Source organism: Nematostella vectensis, chromosome 1 (assembly GCF_932526225.1).
Source record: "Nematostella vectensis chromosome 1, jaNemVect1.1, whole genome shotgun sequence".
NCBI lineage: Eukaryota > Metazoa > Cnidaria > Anthozoa > Actiniaria > Edwardsiidae > Nematostella > Nematostella vectensis.
The window spans coordinates 21691748-21706455 of record NC_064034.1 but is presented as its reverse complement, the minus strand read 5'-3'; the positions used below and the strand labels follow the sequence as shown (position 1 = coordinate 21706455).

Here is a 14708-nt window from a genome sequence, read left to right as displayed (position 1 = left end):
TTTAAAAGTCATTTGAGTGTTTAGCTCTGCTAAACTGCTATTCTTAAAAGGCGCCGGGTTCTTTTCTTGTTTACGTATAACAATTATTACTCGTCAGCCCTCTCAAGTCATCGTAATTACTACACGCACATTTAAGCACATTTATATGGCATTTAAGCACAATTTTAAGTCATACTTTAGTCTGATATTGTTTTGAGCATTCATTTGGGTACCTCTTGAAAGGCAGTAGTTATTGGTGGAAAATCAAGTCTTTATGCAGATACTGTTTTCACCTCGAAGCGTAGTCAAATGTCTACTACGCTACTGGAAATTAATTATTGGATATTTTGATACAAAATTGATAGGAAAGGGTGATGGTTACCTGCAGTGCGGGAGACGAATGGACGCAAGAGGATGCGTTTTTACCTTGTGCTTGTAACAACCTTCTGCCCCGTCTTGTGAACTCGCCGCTCTGAGATTACCATCAGCGCTTAGCTACCATTGCACATCATTATTACGTTATTAGATTGGGGTAATGATCAGCTAAGCGAGCCACAAACGTTTACGGTTTCTTTCAATACCATTCCTCAATTATTGATATTCCCTTGTCCTTGTGCAAAGTCTCGTTGCTAAACTGAATTTTCTTGGCAGTTGCTTAAACCTTCCTACTATAGTAATTTGATTTTTAATAACATGATTTTAAGATCATTAACTTTGTTTATCAATTGGTGACATTATTGAAAACGCAGAGTTTCCTTTTAGTTTTCCAATAACGCAAACGTCGTTCGGGATTATTAGTTACCCAAGTGTGCCAATACGCGGTGTCTTTGAATAGTTAACGTTAGGACTGTTTGGCAGACATTTGGCAGACTATTTCTCATTTGACAGCTTTAAGTCCTTGGGTTATCATCGCAATGTGATTGATTGATTTAAAAAAAACAGCCCAGAATGGCTCCCGTATATACTATAGGTTGTCTTTCATCTAAATAAATTAATTTAAGAATTATCTGTTGTGTTTCCAAATTTTACAAAAACTAGACTCTCATCCTTTGCAACAATAGTTTCCTCTAACGTGTCTAGATTGTTAAATGTTAAATGTGAATATGTAACTATTGGAATGAAACCCTGCAAAAATGACAGCAGAATTCAGGCAGACAGACATGATAAAAATACTACTGATATATCAAAGTCTTGAATCAGCCAGTGGTAGCTCGCCTGAAAAGAGCACTTACATCTTGTAATGGTGCTTTGCTTGTACAGTTTTCTTCTGCCATTCGGTTTGAAAATCGCTATTTGAGCCACACAAAATGGGCCTAAAATTCTCATTGGACAGTAAATTTATAATGAATAGTCTTTTTATTTTCTAGATATCAAAATTAAAATCAGGTACGCTCTGGGGTAGTATTTGTGACATTTGTGAAATGGGATCTTCTTACTAAAGTGTTTTTTTTCCGTGGACAATCGTTATCTACGAAGAATCTTCTGCGGTCTATAATCTATTCAAACAATAAAGCAAATAAGTGTTCCTACTCGGCTGCTATTTATACGAACAAATTCAAATTCGTTTCCCCGTATTTTTTATCCAGTTGTATTAAACTATGTGTATGTGTAGGATCGCCTTTAGTAGGGTGGCTTAGCAATTTTTTTGTGCACTTTTTAGTAGAAGCACCAAACTTGGCACATATGTCCCTTAGATCAAGTATTTTTTTTTTTTTCAAAACAAAAATATGATTCAAGTTCTTAAATTGAGCAGAAAATGCGACACGCAGACAATAGTTGTTGCACTATAGTATGTATTCTGTGCACTTGGGTTTTCTCATGACTCTGGACGGTTTTTACAGTCCGTGCAGTTGCTCAGTTCTGTGTAGGCGAGACTAGCCTTCACATTTCCAGCAGGAACTGGATCATCCAGTCTTGCATCTGCGACAGGCAGACGTCCCAGGCCCGTGCCCAGCCCCCCTCCCAAACACGGCCAAAGGTCCACTTCCGGTTCTCAATAGACGTGTTATTTGTGGACAAAACTATAAAGTATAAGATGTATGTAGCCAAATCTGACAATAAACGTCCCGTGGAGATACTGCAAAGGCACAGTATACAATCTATACTGTGCAGCTATAGTCTGGTCACAGTGCGCGTTTTACATTCTAGATTCATAATCTTATTTTGTTGTAGCTGAAACATAATTTTAATGCTATTTTTCTGGTAAAATGGTCTAATCAAGATATATTTTGTTTTTTAAAACCATACTTAAAGCACTAAACCATAAAATGTGAGTATATGGTTCACTTCCGGTCAGCATTCTCACTTCCGGTTCTGACTCTGGGAGGCCTGTTTCGGTTTTTCCTTGTCATTGTTTTTGATAAACCTGTTCAATAACCTTGAAAATTGGAACATGTGTTAACTTGGTCCAGAGCTATAATTAGATGATGCTTGTTACAAAGCTGCATCCCCAGGGGGGAGGGTAGTGTATCTGTTTAGTATCCAACAAATTTAAGTATCCAAGATCACCGACCATTGCGGACAATCGAAAAAAAAAATACCAAAAGACGTGTGGAAAAATAGTCAACCAATATCCACGTAAAGAAAAGCCGTGGACGAGGTAAAAAAATCGTTTGATACCGGTTTGTTCTTGGCATTTACACCGTAAAACCAAAGTGCATGGGTTTCCAAAGGATGGTCAGATTTATATATAGGTGGTTACACCCATTTAACGTACCCAGGTTACATACTAGTATAGTAAGGGGTTACACCCATTTAACGTACCCAGGTTACATACTAGTATAGTAGAGGTGGTTACACCTATTTAACGTACCCAGGTTACATACTAGTATAGTAAAGGTGGTTACACCCATTTAACGTACCCAGGTTACATACTAGTATAGTAGAGGTGGTTACACCAATTTAACGTACCCAGGTTACATACTAGTATAGTAAAGGTGGTTACACCCATTTAACGTACCCAGGTTACATACTAGTATAGTAAAGGTGGTTACACCCATTTAACGTACCCAGGTTACATACTAGTATAGTAGAGGTGGTTACACCCATTTAACGTACCCAGGTTACATACTAGTATAGTAGAGGTGGCTACACCCATTTAACGTACCCAGGTTACATACTAGTATAGTAGAGGTGGTTACACCCATTTAACGTACCCAGGTTACATACTAGTATAGTAGAGGTGGCTACACCCATTTAACGTACCCAGGTTACATACTAGTATAATAGAGGTGGTTACACCCATTTAACGTACCCAGGTTACATACTAGTATAGTAGAGGTGGTTACACCCATTTAACGTACCCAGGTTACATACTAGTATAGTAAAGGTGGTTACACCCATTTAACGTACCCAGATTACATACTAGTATAGTAAAGGTGGTTACACCCATTTAACGTACCCAGGTTACATACTAGTATAGTAGAGGTGGCTACACCCATTTAACGTACCCAGGTTACATACTAGTATAGCAGAGGTGGTTACACCCATTTAACGTACCCAGGTTACATACTAGTATAGTAAAGGTGGCTACACCCATTTAACGTACCCAGGTTACATACTAGTATAGTAAAGGTGGCTACACCCATTTAACGTACCCAGGTTACATACTAGTATAGTAGAGGTGGCTACACCCATTTAACGTACCCAGGTTACATACTAGTATAGTAGAAGTGGCTACACCCATTTAACGTACCCAGGTTACATACTAGTATAGTAGAAGTGGCTACACCCATTTAACGTACCCAGGTTACATACTAGTATAGCAGAGGTGGTTACACCCATTTAACGTACCCAGGTTACATACTAGTATAGTAGAAGTGGCTACACCCATTTAACGTACCCAGGTTACATACTAGCATAGTAGAGGTGGTTACACCCATTTAACGTACCCAGGTTACATACTAGTATAGTAAAGGTGGCTACACCCATTTAACGTACCCAGGTTACATACTAGTATAGTAGAGGTGGTTACACCCATTTAACGTACCCAGGTTACATACTAGTATAGCAGAGGTGGTTACACCCATTTAACGTACCCAGGTTACATACTAGTATAGTAAAGGTGGTTACACCCATTTAACGTACCCAGGTTACATACTAGTATAGTAGAGGTGGTTACACCCATTTAACGTACCCAGGTTACATACTAGTATAGTAAAGGTTACTACACCCATTTAACGTACCCAGGTTACATACTAGTATAGTAGAAGTGGCTACACCCATTTAACGTACCCAGGTTACATACTAGTATAGTAAGGGGTTACACCCATTTAACGTACCCAGGTTACATACTAGCATAGTAGAGGTGGTTACACCCATTTAACGTACCCAGGTTACATACTAGTATAGTAGAGGTGGTTACACCCATTTAACGTACCCAGGTTACATACTAGTATAGTAAGGGGTTACACTCATTTAACGTACCCTGGTTACATACTAGTATAGTAGAGGTGGTTACACCCATTTAACGTACCCAGGTTACATACTAGTATAGTAGAGGTGGCTACACCCATTTAACGTACCCTGGTTACATACTAGTATAGTAAGGGGTTACACCCATTGAACGTACCCAGGTTACATACTAGCATAGTAGAGGTGGTTACACCCATTTAACGTACCCAGGTTACATACTAGTATAGTAGAGGTGGTTACACCTATTTAACGTACCCAGGTTACATACTAGTATAGTAGAGGTGGTTACACCCATTTAACGTACCCTGGTTACATACTAGTATAGTAAGGGGTTACACCCATTTAACGTACCCAGGTTACATACTAGCATAGTAGAGGTGGTTACACCCATTTAACGTACCCAGGTTACATACTAGCATAGTAGAGGTGGTTACACCCATTTAACGTACCCTGGTTACATACTAGTATAGTAGAGGTGGTTACACCCATTCAACGTACCCAGGTTACATACTAATTTTTTTGAGGATTTTGTTAGTGCTGTTTATTATCAACTCCCCTTTTCAGAGGAGTTAGACGGCTTTTTTTTACTTTGAAGTGCGTTGTCTCTTTTTCAATTTTTTCGTAATTTTTCAACTATCTGTCAGAATTCCCGCTGAGACGCATAAAGAATGACCCCTAACTATAAACTGCCTTTCCCTCTTCAAAGCACAAGTAGCATATGAGAACTATCATTTCTGCGTGAGAAGAGACTGAAATGCAAAGTATAATCAAAGAGCAAAAAAGAACAATTTGCAGGCACATTGGCGGCAGCGCGCAACACCATTACATGTAGAAAGCGCGTGCCGCATGCTGATTGGCTCAGAAAGCATGCTTAGATTGCATATCGTATATGAATCGCCTAGCAGCTTCCGACACGAATTCCCAGCAAAGGGAAAAATAGCCGAAATAGAGGACCATATTTTGTTTGAGATGTAACAATCCCATTTCATTTTATACAGGGTATAAGTGAATTTTTTTGTTTTAAGCGATTTAGTTATTTTTGGGGTATTGTTCTAAATAGCTTTGAGGCATTTTTTTTGTTTTGCTTTTTTAATAATTTTTAATAGGAAGTCTAATTGCATCAATAAAGAGAAGAGTTTTTCAGCTGCTAGTGGAGTATGGACTCGTAATACTCTGCTTTCTTTGGACTTTCTTTGCTTAGACAAGTTATTGACACACGCAGAACCATGACGATCTCACTTATATTTTTGTGTTGGTTGAAAAACTAATTTTCTATTCGATGTGCAGTATCCGTAGCCGAGTTGAACTTGATAAGTGTCTTGATTAGAATGAAGAGCAACACAATCTCCTGCTCTGTTGTTATTCTGTAGCGTTTCATGATCTGGGATTTAAATCTTCTCTTATTGCCAACAGTGATAAATTGCCTTGGAGACAGTCTTTAATTTTAATGTCATCAAAACGGAAAGACAAAAAAGCAATGAAGGTTTAAACACGGTCAAAATTGAAATTACGTTATGCCCTCTCCAACAGAATACCCAACGGAGATAATGTAATTATTTATGGCTAAAAAATACCCTTTTTTCCCTTGATCTGCTTCCGGGTTTTTAATTTAGAATCTTTCCTTGAGATTAACTCGTATAGCGTTCATTCAAGTCTTAAAGAAAGTAAAAATCAAGTGAGTAATTTCCATGGTAGAATCTGTTTCCTGGTGTGTATAACTTAGAATTTTACTTTCGCGCGCCAACTTGAATTTTCTATTAAATTTTTTTTATAGCGATCATCTAAAAGTCTCAATAACATATTCTAATTCTAATGCGCCGAATTCTTCGAAAGACAACGATCTTTAGTTGTCCGAGCAATATGAAAGGAGCAGTTATTATTTCTCTATAATAACCGTTGCCATATGATGAGATTTTATACACCTGCCGTTCTCATTGTGATTACACGCCAACACACATCTCTTACCTCGATTAATGTCAGCCGTTCTTTAAGCTTCCAAAAGAGAATCCGAAAAACAGCGCTGAAACCGACACCAACGAACAGCGCGAGCTCTCACTGTCGTCTTTTCTTAAAAAAAGATATTAATTGTTTTAGAAAAACAATGAACACATAGAATTGCAAATTTTTGGAGGTGATATATTCTCCCTGTCATACTCTGTAGTGGTTCTAAAGCTTTGGAAGATGATCCTTGGGGAATCGCTAGCTTACAAATAAGTAATGTCACTTCTACAGTGCAAATATTTCACTGCATCTTCATTAGATCCATTGAGTCATCGGTCATAACCCTCAGAGCGCCTCGCTCCATAAGGATCACTGTTGTTTTAACCTAATAGATTTGTCCGAACTAATTTCGCCAGCGTTGACTTGTTGACTGGGCTGCATAAAATATCCTGCCAGTGTTCATTGCTACCTAAACCTCATTAAGTATTCAGAATGACGTTGCATTTTCCTATCGTTCTGTTGAGACACTTTAATCCGACACATTAGAAACACTCATTATGTTTTACCTCACAGGCTTGTAGAGCCCAAATCATGAAGTCAAAATAGACGATTTTGTCTCATTGTAGAACTAAACATAACGAAAGTGTGTCATGTTTTGGAAGAGGTTTGAAAAGGGAGAGCGGCCAGTAGCAATTTCTATATTTTGGGGTACCAAACCCCTTGCTATATCACATGTAGGCGCAAAAATATTGCCTGTTTTGTTCTGTTTTAGCCGTACTTTTTTCTTTGTTGAGTTTGCGTAGGCGATTTTAGGCGTTTGTTATTCAAACTGAAAGTGACAGATATTAAAAAACAGAATCTATATTTCATTCAAAATAGTAACTTCTACGTATAATAAAATACCTAGGTCTTTCAAAAGTTGTTTTTATCTTTATTGTTCTTTTTCTTCAAAGTTGGTTGGTGTGCTTTCCTGTTATACTAGGAACTCAATCGATTTTAAGCTATATCATGATAATATACACGATCTTACAGCTCGGTTGGTTTAATAACCTTTATCTTCGCCAGACGGAGAAAAACAAACACATTTCCTAAACAAGTCTTGCACGCTCGACTCCTGAGGACTTACCGCCGATGCGTTTGATTTTTTCAGCTGTCTACCTTGTTCGTTTCGTCTGTCTGAGGAATCTGAGACCAGTGTCGTCTGAATATCAGATTCAAGGTAACTTGCGCTTTCTCTTGTAAAAATGTTTATAGATCTGCGTCAAACCCCAGGTATTTATTCAAAGATCACCTTGTTCGGTAAATACCGTGTTTATAGCTTGTCTTGAATTGCACACCCCATGGAGTAAGTGCGTAATATGGAAATGACAGTGATTTTGAAGAATGCAAATATCAAACCATCTTATCTATTATTTCCTGAAGTTTCCGTAGCACTGCATCCAAAAAAAAGCAATAAAAAAAGCATTTATTTATACGCATCGCTGTTGCTTTAAAAAAAACGAATTTTTGTTTGGCAGTTTAGAAAAATAGCAATTACCTACTGAGTACCCCATGTCGTGTGTTTATTAGGGACCCTGTGTGAAAATACAATATTAATATTTGGATACCCTGACTCTTGGCTCATGTAAACGATAACAGTATTCTCTTTTGAAGTAGAAATGCATTCAAGTTGCGAAAGTTCAAACTAGATCTTTCTCTTTATGAAACCATTAAGCATGATGGGACGTGCTGGTAGGTAGTGCGCTGACTTTTCCTCTTTTCCTCGAGTGTAGCAGAGCCAGCAATGCTGAATGTACAGGGGGCAATATATTTAAGGCCATGTGTACAACCGACAAAAATAACTTTCAATTAAACATGGAGACAAAGCCCCCTCTAGCCTGTAACGCACTAATGTGTACATTTAACGCACGACTCATTAGCTTGAAGCTCGCAAAACTTATATTTGTGCCGCCCTATCTTTCAACATATCATTGTCTGGGGCGTAGTCAGGGGGGTGGCCTTGGGGGCCTGCCGCCCCCCCCTTTTAGCAGCCAAAAATACAGTAAATGTATGAGACATTATCTAAAATACAGGAGAAAATGCCTTGAAAGTCCCTTTTGGGCCCCCTCCTGTTAAAAGTCCTGGCTACGCCGCTGATTGTAATGATCATTTTCATGTTATGCCTGGTGCACACTAGTGACATAACGACATAATGACATAATGACATTAGGCGCGTTGCACCCTTATGTTCATATGTTCAAGTGTGAATGGTTCGACATTTTGACATAAGCCCAAAAACATGAACATAACGACATAAGAGAAAAAAAAACCATGTTTTTTATGTCGGGCCTAAAAGAGTGCGCGCCTATGTTGTTATGGCACTAGTGTGCATAATTCGTATTTATTCCATATTAGGAGCTTACCAATTCTTTAGATGAGCGTAAAATATACCGGGTTTTTTTTCCTGATGCTTAAGATCAATACGAGATCGGTCTTCAAACTGTTTCGATGGAAGGACTTAATAAAATTCTCAAGCACAAGTTGAGTCTCTTGGAAACCCCATCAATGTTCATGTCATATATTGAAACCTGATTTATCATCGGTATATGCATTTTGTTTTTTCAGACTTCCATTAAAGGAATTAAGACCATCATATTCCTAACCAGCATATTGGGTTAGTTATTTTGAGAGAATGTTGTTCTTGTTGTGCCCTTGATATACAGTATAAATATGGTTTACGGCCAATTCGCCACCAACCCACTCGCCACCACCAACGTTTAACTCGCCACAGGTTGGGAGTTAAACAACAGGTAGCCCAGGCGATGGTTGCTTGTTCGTAGCTCGGAATTCGGCTGTTCTGAGAGGGGACGAATAAAGCGTTTTTTTGTGAAATGTTGTCAATAAAATTGCCATAAAACTTAGAACATGCCTTGTTGTTGTCAAATTCACGTGTAATACACGATTTGGGGGGGTTTTCTCAACGGAATTTATGACTTCTCTCCCCCTACTAAGGAAAGAAACAAGGTTGGAGGCGCCATTTTCGGTAGCACGCAAATACCGTCGAAATTCGAGAGTAAAAAACAACAAACAACAAAAATATTTTTATCTCGCAGACCTATGCCAGGGTACACTTACATTCGATATGTGGCAAAACATCCGAGCTAAACTATTTTCCCTGCCGCTAGCCGTATTTTAAAACGAGAAAGTAGCCACAAGCATCCTTGACCGACGCCGTTGGACGATTAGTTACGCTTGACCGCCCTGGGCAGGAGCACAGGTAGCCCATGCAATGGTTGGTTGTTCGCAGCTCGGAATTCGGTTGTTCTGAGAGGGGACAAGTAAAGCGTTTTTTTGTGAAATGTTGTCAAAAAAATTAAGGCATGTTTTAAGTTTTATGGCAACTTTATTGACAACATTTGACAAAAAACGCTTTACTCGTCCCCTCTCAGAACAGCCGAATTCCGAGCTACGAACAAGCAACCATTGCCTGGGCTACCTGTGGTTAACATTGGTGGTGGCGAGTTGGTATGAACAAGGGACTATTATGTATGACCATGCGCGCAGATGCTGACCGACATTCGTCGATTGCAGGCTCCCCTTAGGAGAAACCACACCCATAGCGGGGGATTTAGATCTGCAAAGATGTTCGAATGTTTTTCTCTTGCTAGTAATCCTATGCACGTCTTTAGAATATTTAAATGATTAAATCCCTTCTTTCTTTTTTAGAGCAAGTTACCAACATATCGACAGTTTTGTTTCATTTATAGAATTTATGTGTTTACATGACTTGGGAGGCACTATTTCCGGCTATCTGTCCTTGAGGAACTAATTGAGCTAGATGAATTGCAAATTGCATATGGAACAAAATAATGAATTACCATAATGACTTTCACCTCGTGATTTTCCTCAAAAATGATACAAAACAAGTAAAGTTAAAGTGTTCTAAAATTTTAACAAATAATGAAATTATTAATAGCTGTGTACAACATAGTGGCATCATTTGTGTGGTTTTATTACTCGATTTTCCATAATAATGAAATATTCAATATTCCTGAGTGATATCTAAGTGTTTATTAAGGCGACAATATCTCAAAAAATATTCGTCCGATTTCTGGGAAATGAAAGGGTTGTTTAGAGAAGGGTATGATAATTGTAAGTGATTCAGAACAACTTGTGCTTGATATGAAACCCGCGCACAGTTCTACCAGCAATCATACACTAGACAATGGATACCACACACTAAAAAAATAATTTAAGATCTTTTTCCGATTTTCCAATAAATGGCACCCATAAAATTCCGATGAATAAGGGACGATAAAAGTGATCACAATCTGTGAACAGTGGTTTTATTTTTACAATCCCGAAAAAATCACTGTCAATTTAAGCTCAAACGGTGAATCCAGCAAATTGCCGTAGTTGTAAATAAGTTTATCCGAAAGGAAAAGTACAGATTTCTTTCATAATATCCAACCAGATAAACTGATAAGAAAGACTGCCATAGTGCAGGGCTCCAGTACTGTCTCCCTCAAATAACGGACATATCATTCTCGAAATTCATGTAGAAATCATAACACGCCACCATCGATTCCTGTGAAGGGTTACTGTTTGGCATCTTTATGGTAATTATTTAGCGCGCAAAACGATAACCGGACATCGCTGATTCAAGCGGAACTACATACAAACATTCTGTTTGCATTCTGTGGGAAATTTCTGGTCAAAGAAGATATATATACAGTCCAAAAACAGTGCGAGTTTTTGTCATAACATTCCACATCAGCCATTTTGATCGATATATCGCTCAATGAAATGCGCATGCGCAACAGAATAGTCCCTTGTTGTTGGTATGTAACATTATTCGATAAATTTGAAGTAGCTTGACTAAAAGAAATAAACCCATTGACTACAAGCTATTTTTGAACTGATCTTACAAAAAACAGATTTAAAACAGATACCTATCCCCTATTCTGAAAGTCAAACAGCGCTGCACCTAGTCAGCGGTATCCAAGCTTTCCAACAGTGCTTTGCGCTCCCCACTTTTAATCCCTCGTCGTTGTGCTGAAGCAAGCACAAGTTGATGGTTGCTTGTATTTTTCATCAAAAAAACAGCTATGAGCACATTAGGAGAGTGTCTCAGGACATCATGAAGTCTATTGAGGCATAATTGAGTGCTTTGCTTATGGATATTTGCAAGCAAAGGTGGATTCATGGTGATTTTTTCTTGTTTGGCTTTGCCTGGCTTTGCTATTTTTTAACTAAAGAGTAGTCACCTTGGTTGGATGCATATCTTTAAGACTATTTATCCCTTAGACTGATGCCTTAGTATCTTCATGTTGCTGTGTTTATTTTGCATTTATAATTTTTTTAGATTGTGGGTACTTCTCAAGGCCGGTACAGGCCTGTTGAGTTGAGTTTTTTCGATTTTGAGAATTAAAAACTCGATAAAGAAACTAGAAGTGTATTTTAACGTTCTCGCTCGATAATCATCTCCAAATCAATAGAACCAATACAGAAATATTTATCTAGACTGAATCTAAATCTTTCAGCTTCACTGTCGTTGCAATAAGTGGACTATTCGAGCGTAAGCCGTAGCAAATCAAGATTACTGTGCGAGTTTGTCTGTTCTTTCTTCGATAAACAACAATAACTTCGGGGCGGTATTAGCTCGCTTATATAAGCTTTTAAACAACAAAAACCACAAATAAAGAATCATCTATGTTTTAGTTTTCATTTGAAGTAAAGAAAGTTGCGATTAGTGAACTATGCGAGCAGCTTTTAGACAAGATGGACTTGGAAAATCCTAGGATAACCAAGGAATATCCTAGGATTTTAATCCTAGGAATTCTAGAAAATCCTTAGAAAATCCTAGGAATGAGGTGTAAAATTTCACGGTAAATTTTGATCAAACAGACAAGAGCTTCCTAGGATTTTCCTAATAATTCCTAGGATATTCTTAAGAATTTCTTAGGAATTCCTAGGAAAAAAATTGCTTGCAAAGCCTAAGAATTTCTAGGATTTTCCTAGGATTGAAATATAGAATTTCAGAGAAAATGGCAAGCACTGAATCACATACAATAAAGACATTCAAGATTATTTTTATGCCTATTGTTCTCCGGACATTCTCGCCGCGAGGGAATAATAAGATGCGAAGTAAACATAACTACCATGCTCTAGTGAGCCCGCCGCTCAATTAAGATTGACGGTTGCTGATTGGCTATTTCGCGCCCACAGCTCAGGGACTTTACCGAAATCCCAAAGCACTAACATTTAGACATTGGCATTGAAATTGGAGAAAATTAGTATAGAAATTGAAAACAAAGCAAAATAACTTATTTACTTTTGAAATTAATATGGACAAGCGTTGTTGCAATCTAAAACAACCGTATTGATGTTTGATATTTTTTTTACACACAACAAATGGTGTCGCACTAAAAAAATATGTTATCAATAGGCTACGAGACAAAACACCAAAGCTGAGATGTAAGCTGGTGCGTTTCAGCTGATTAGTCACTTTGTGTGCGTTAATGATATTTTTCGGATCACTTGCAGCCTATTATTTGGGTTCTTTTGTGTTTTAATAGGGGGCGGAGATTAACGATACCGCGGGAAATACGAACTCAAATTTATATTCTAGTTTTTGTCATCGCAAAAAGCACCAAATACAAAACTAATATATAGATTTAGGCAATGCCTAAAAGCGGAGCCAGCATTGAACACCTTTTGTGATGATCGAGGTATTTTTGGGGGATCTAGGATCCTGCTTTTTACTGAGATTTATTTATTGTACCAACCAAATGGATCCAGGCCTTATTCAATAATTTAAATTATGCAGTACATCAAAGTTAACAAACACAATTCCTGGTGTGAATATGGCTGTCAAAGTTGTCAAGAGTCTAATGGTAAATTCTGATGTCCCATAATAGAAGTTCCATTATGAATATTTTTTTTTTATTAAAACAATACTCTGACAAGCTTTGCCCTTGTGCAGAAAATGTCATGGATGTAACAGCATTCCAAAGATTCAAAATAATATATTTAGACTGTTTAGATGCCAAACTGTAGTTTTTATGTATTGATTTAGAGGCGATTCTCTCCTTCATTGGACCGAATATTCAGAAAAATGTCTGGAAATTAAAATCCAAAAATATATATCCTTCCATGCCTTACATATTGGTGCACCCCCCTTTACCATATAGTGGCCTTGTTGTTGGTGGCCTACTCCCAAATGAATGCAATGAAGAAAAAACAGATTGATTTTGGAAGCAAATCCTAAAAAAACATCCAAGGCATCACTGACAGTGCCAAAATGCTAACTTCTAATTTCAAACCAAACCCTTTCATTGATCTATGTTTGGGGTAGAGAGGAAGCAAAGAATATCAATTGACTAAAAAATAGTCGACGGGAGAGGAGATATAAAGTAAATTGACTCAACTTGAAAGGTTTGGTGAAAAAAATATAACAGTAAGGAAAATAATTTGATTGAGCATTTTTTGACATTTCCCCTTTCCCATTATCTTAACCCTTTCACCACCACAGGCCTCTAAAGAGGCCATGTCTATGCTATCCAAGCTATGTGAACAAAATTCTATTATTGAAAAAGAACAAGGTTGTTGCTAGTGTTATAAAGTTTGAGTATCTTGCCCTAAAAAACCCTTCCCCTTAATAAAAGTTCCATTAATGTACATTGGTAAAGCTACATTCTGACAAGCTTTGTCCTTGCAAAGAATAATGGATGAAATAGGATTTCAAGGATGGAATATAGTGTCATACACAATTTTAGATGCAATACTGAAGTGTTAATGTACCATTTTAAGTGGTGATTTTCCATCCCCATGGGAATTAATATCTACAAATATACATCCAGTAATGCATTATATTTTGGTGTTTTGAGAAACCCTGGATCCAACTATTCCAATGAAATAAATCTAAACCTCTAAAATAAATGTAATGGGAAAGAGACTTGAAAAGAAAATCCTAAAAAGAAGATATAAGTGAGAGTACTAAATGAAAATTACTAATTTAAAAATCAAATCTGTTCATTAATTTATTTTTGGTGTAGAAGGGAAATAGCAAAGAGCATCAATTGCATAAAAATAGTCAACAGGGAGAAGAAAAAGGAAGAAATAATCTTCTTTAAATGTTTGAAAAGAAAATATAATAAAAATAATGTGATAATTATATTCAGTACTTTTCTAAAATATCCCCTTTCCCATTATCTTTAGGTTAATAGAAAACTGTTTTCTTTACAGATTTATTATTTAAAAAGCAAAAGTTTGTTTTTAGTTTTATATTATATAAGTATCTTGTTCTAACAAAAACCTGTTGAGTGTGTACTGCTGAATCACATAGTAATGAACTAGTCATTTGAGCCCCCTCCCTTATGGTCCGGCAGAAGTCG

At 37.4% G+C, this 14708-nt stretch overlaps 1 long non-coding RNA gene across 1 annotated transcript in view; it reads left to right on the top strand.

Annotated features, from left to right (window-relative positions):
• The first annotated feature begins 7448 nt into the window (after positions 1-7448).
• Positions 7449-14708, top strand: part of LOC125572176 — a 22258-nt gene continuing 14998 nt past the window's right edge. The window contains exon 1 of the long non-coding RNA XR_007313653.1: positions 7449-7552. This is a non-coding gene — a long non-coding RNA (uncharacterized LOC125572176). The remainder of the gene's footprint in view (positions 7553-14708) is intronic.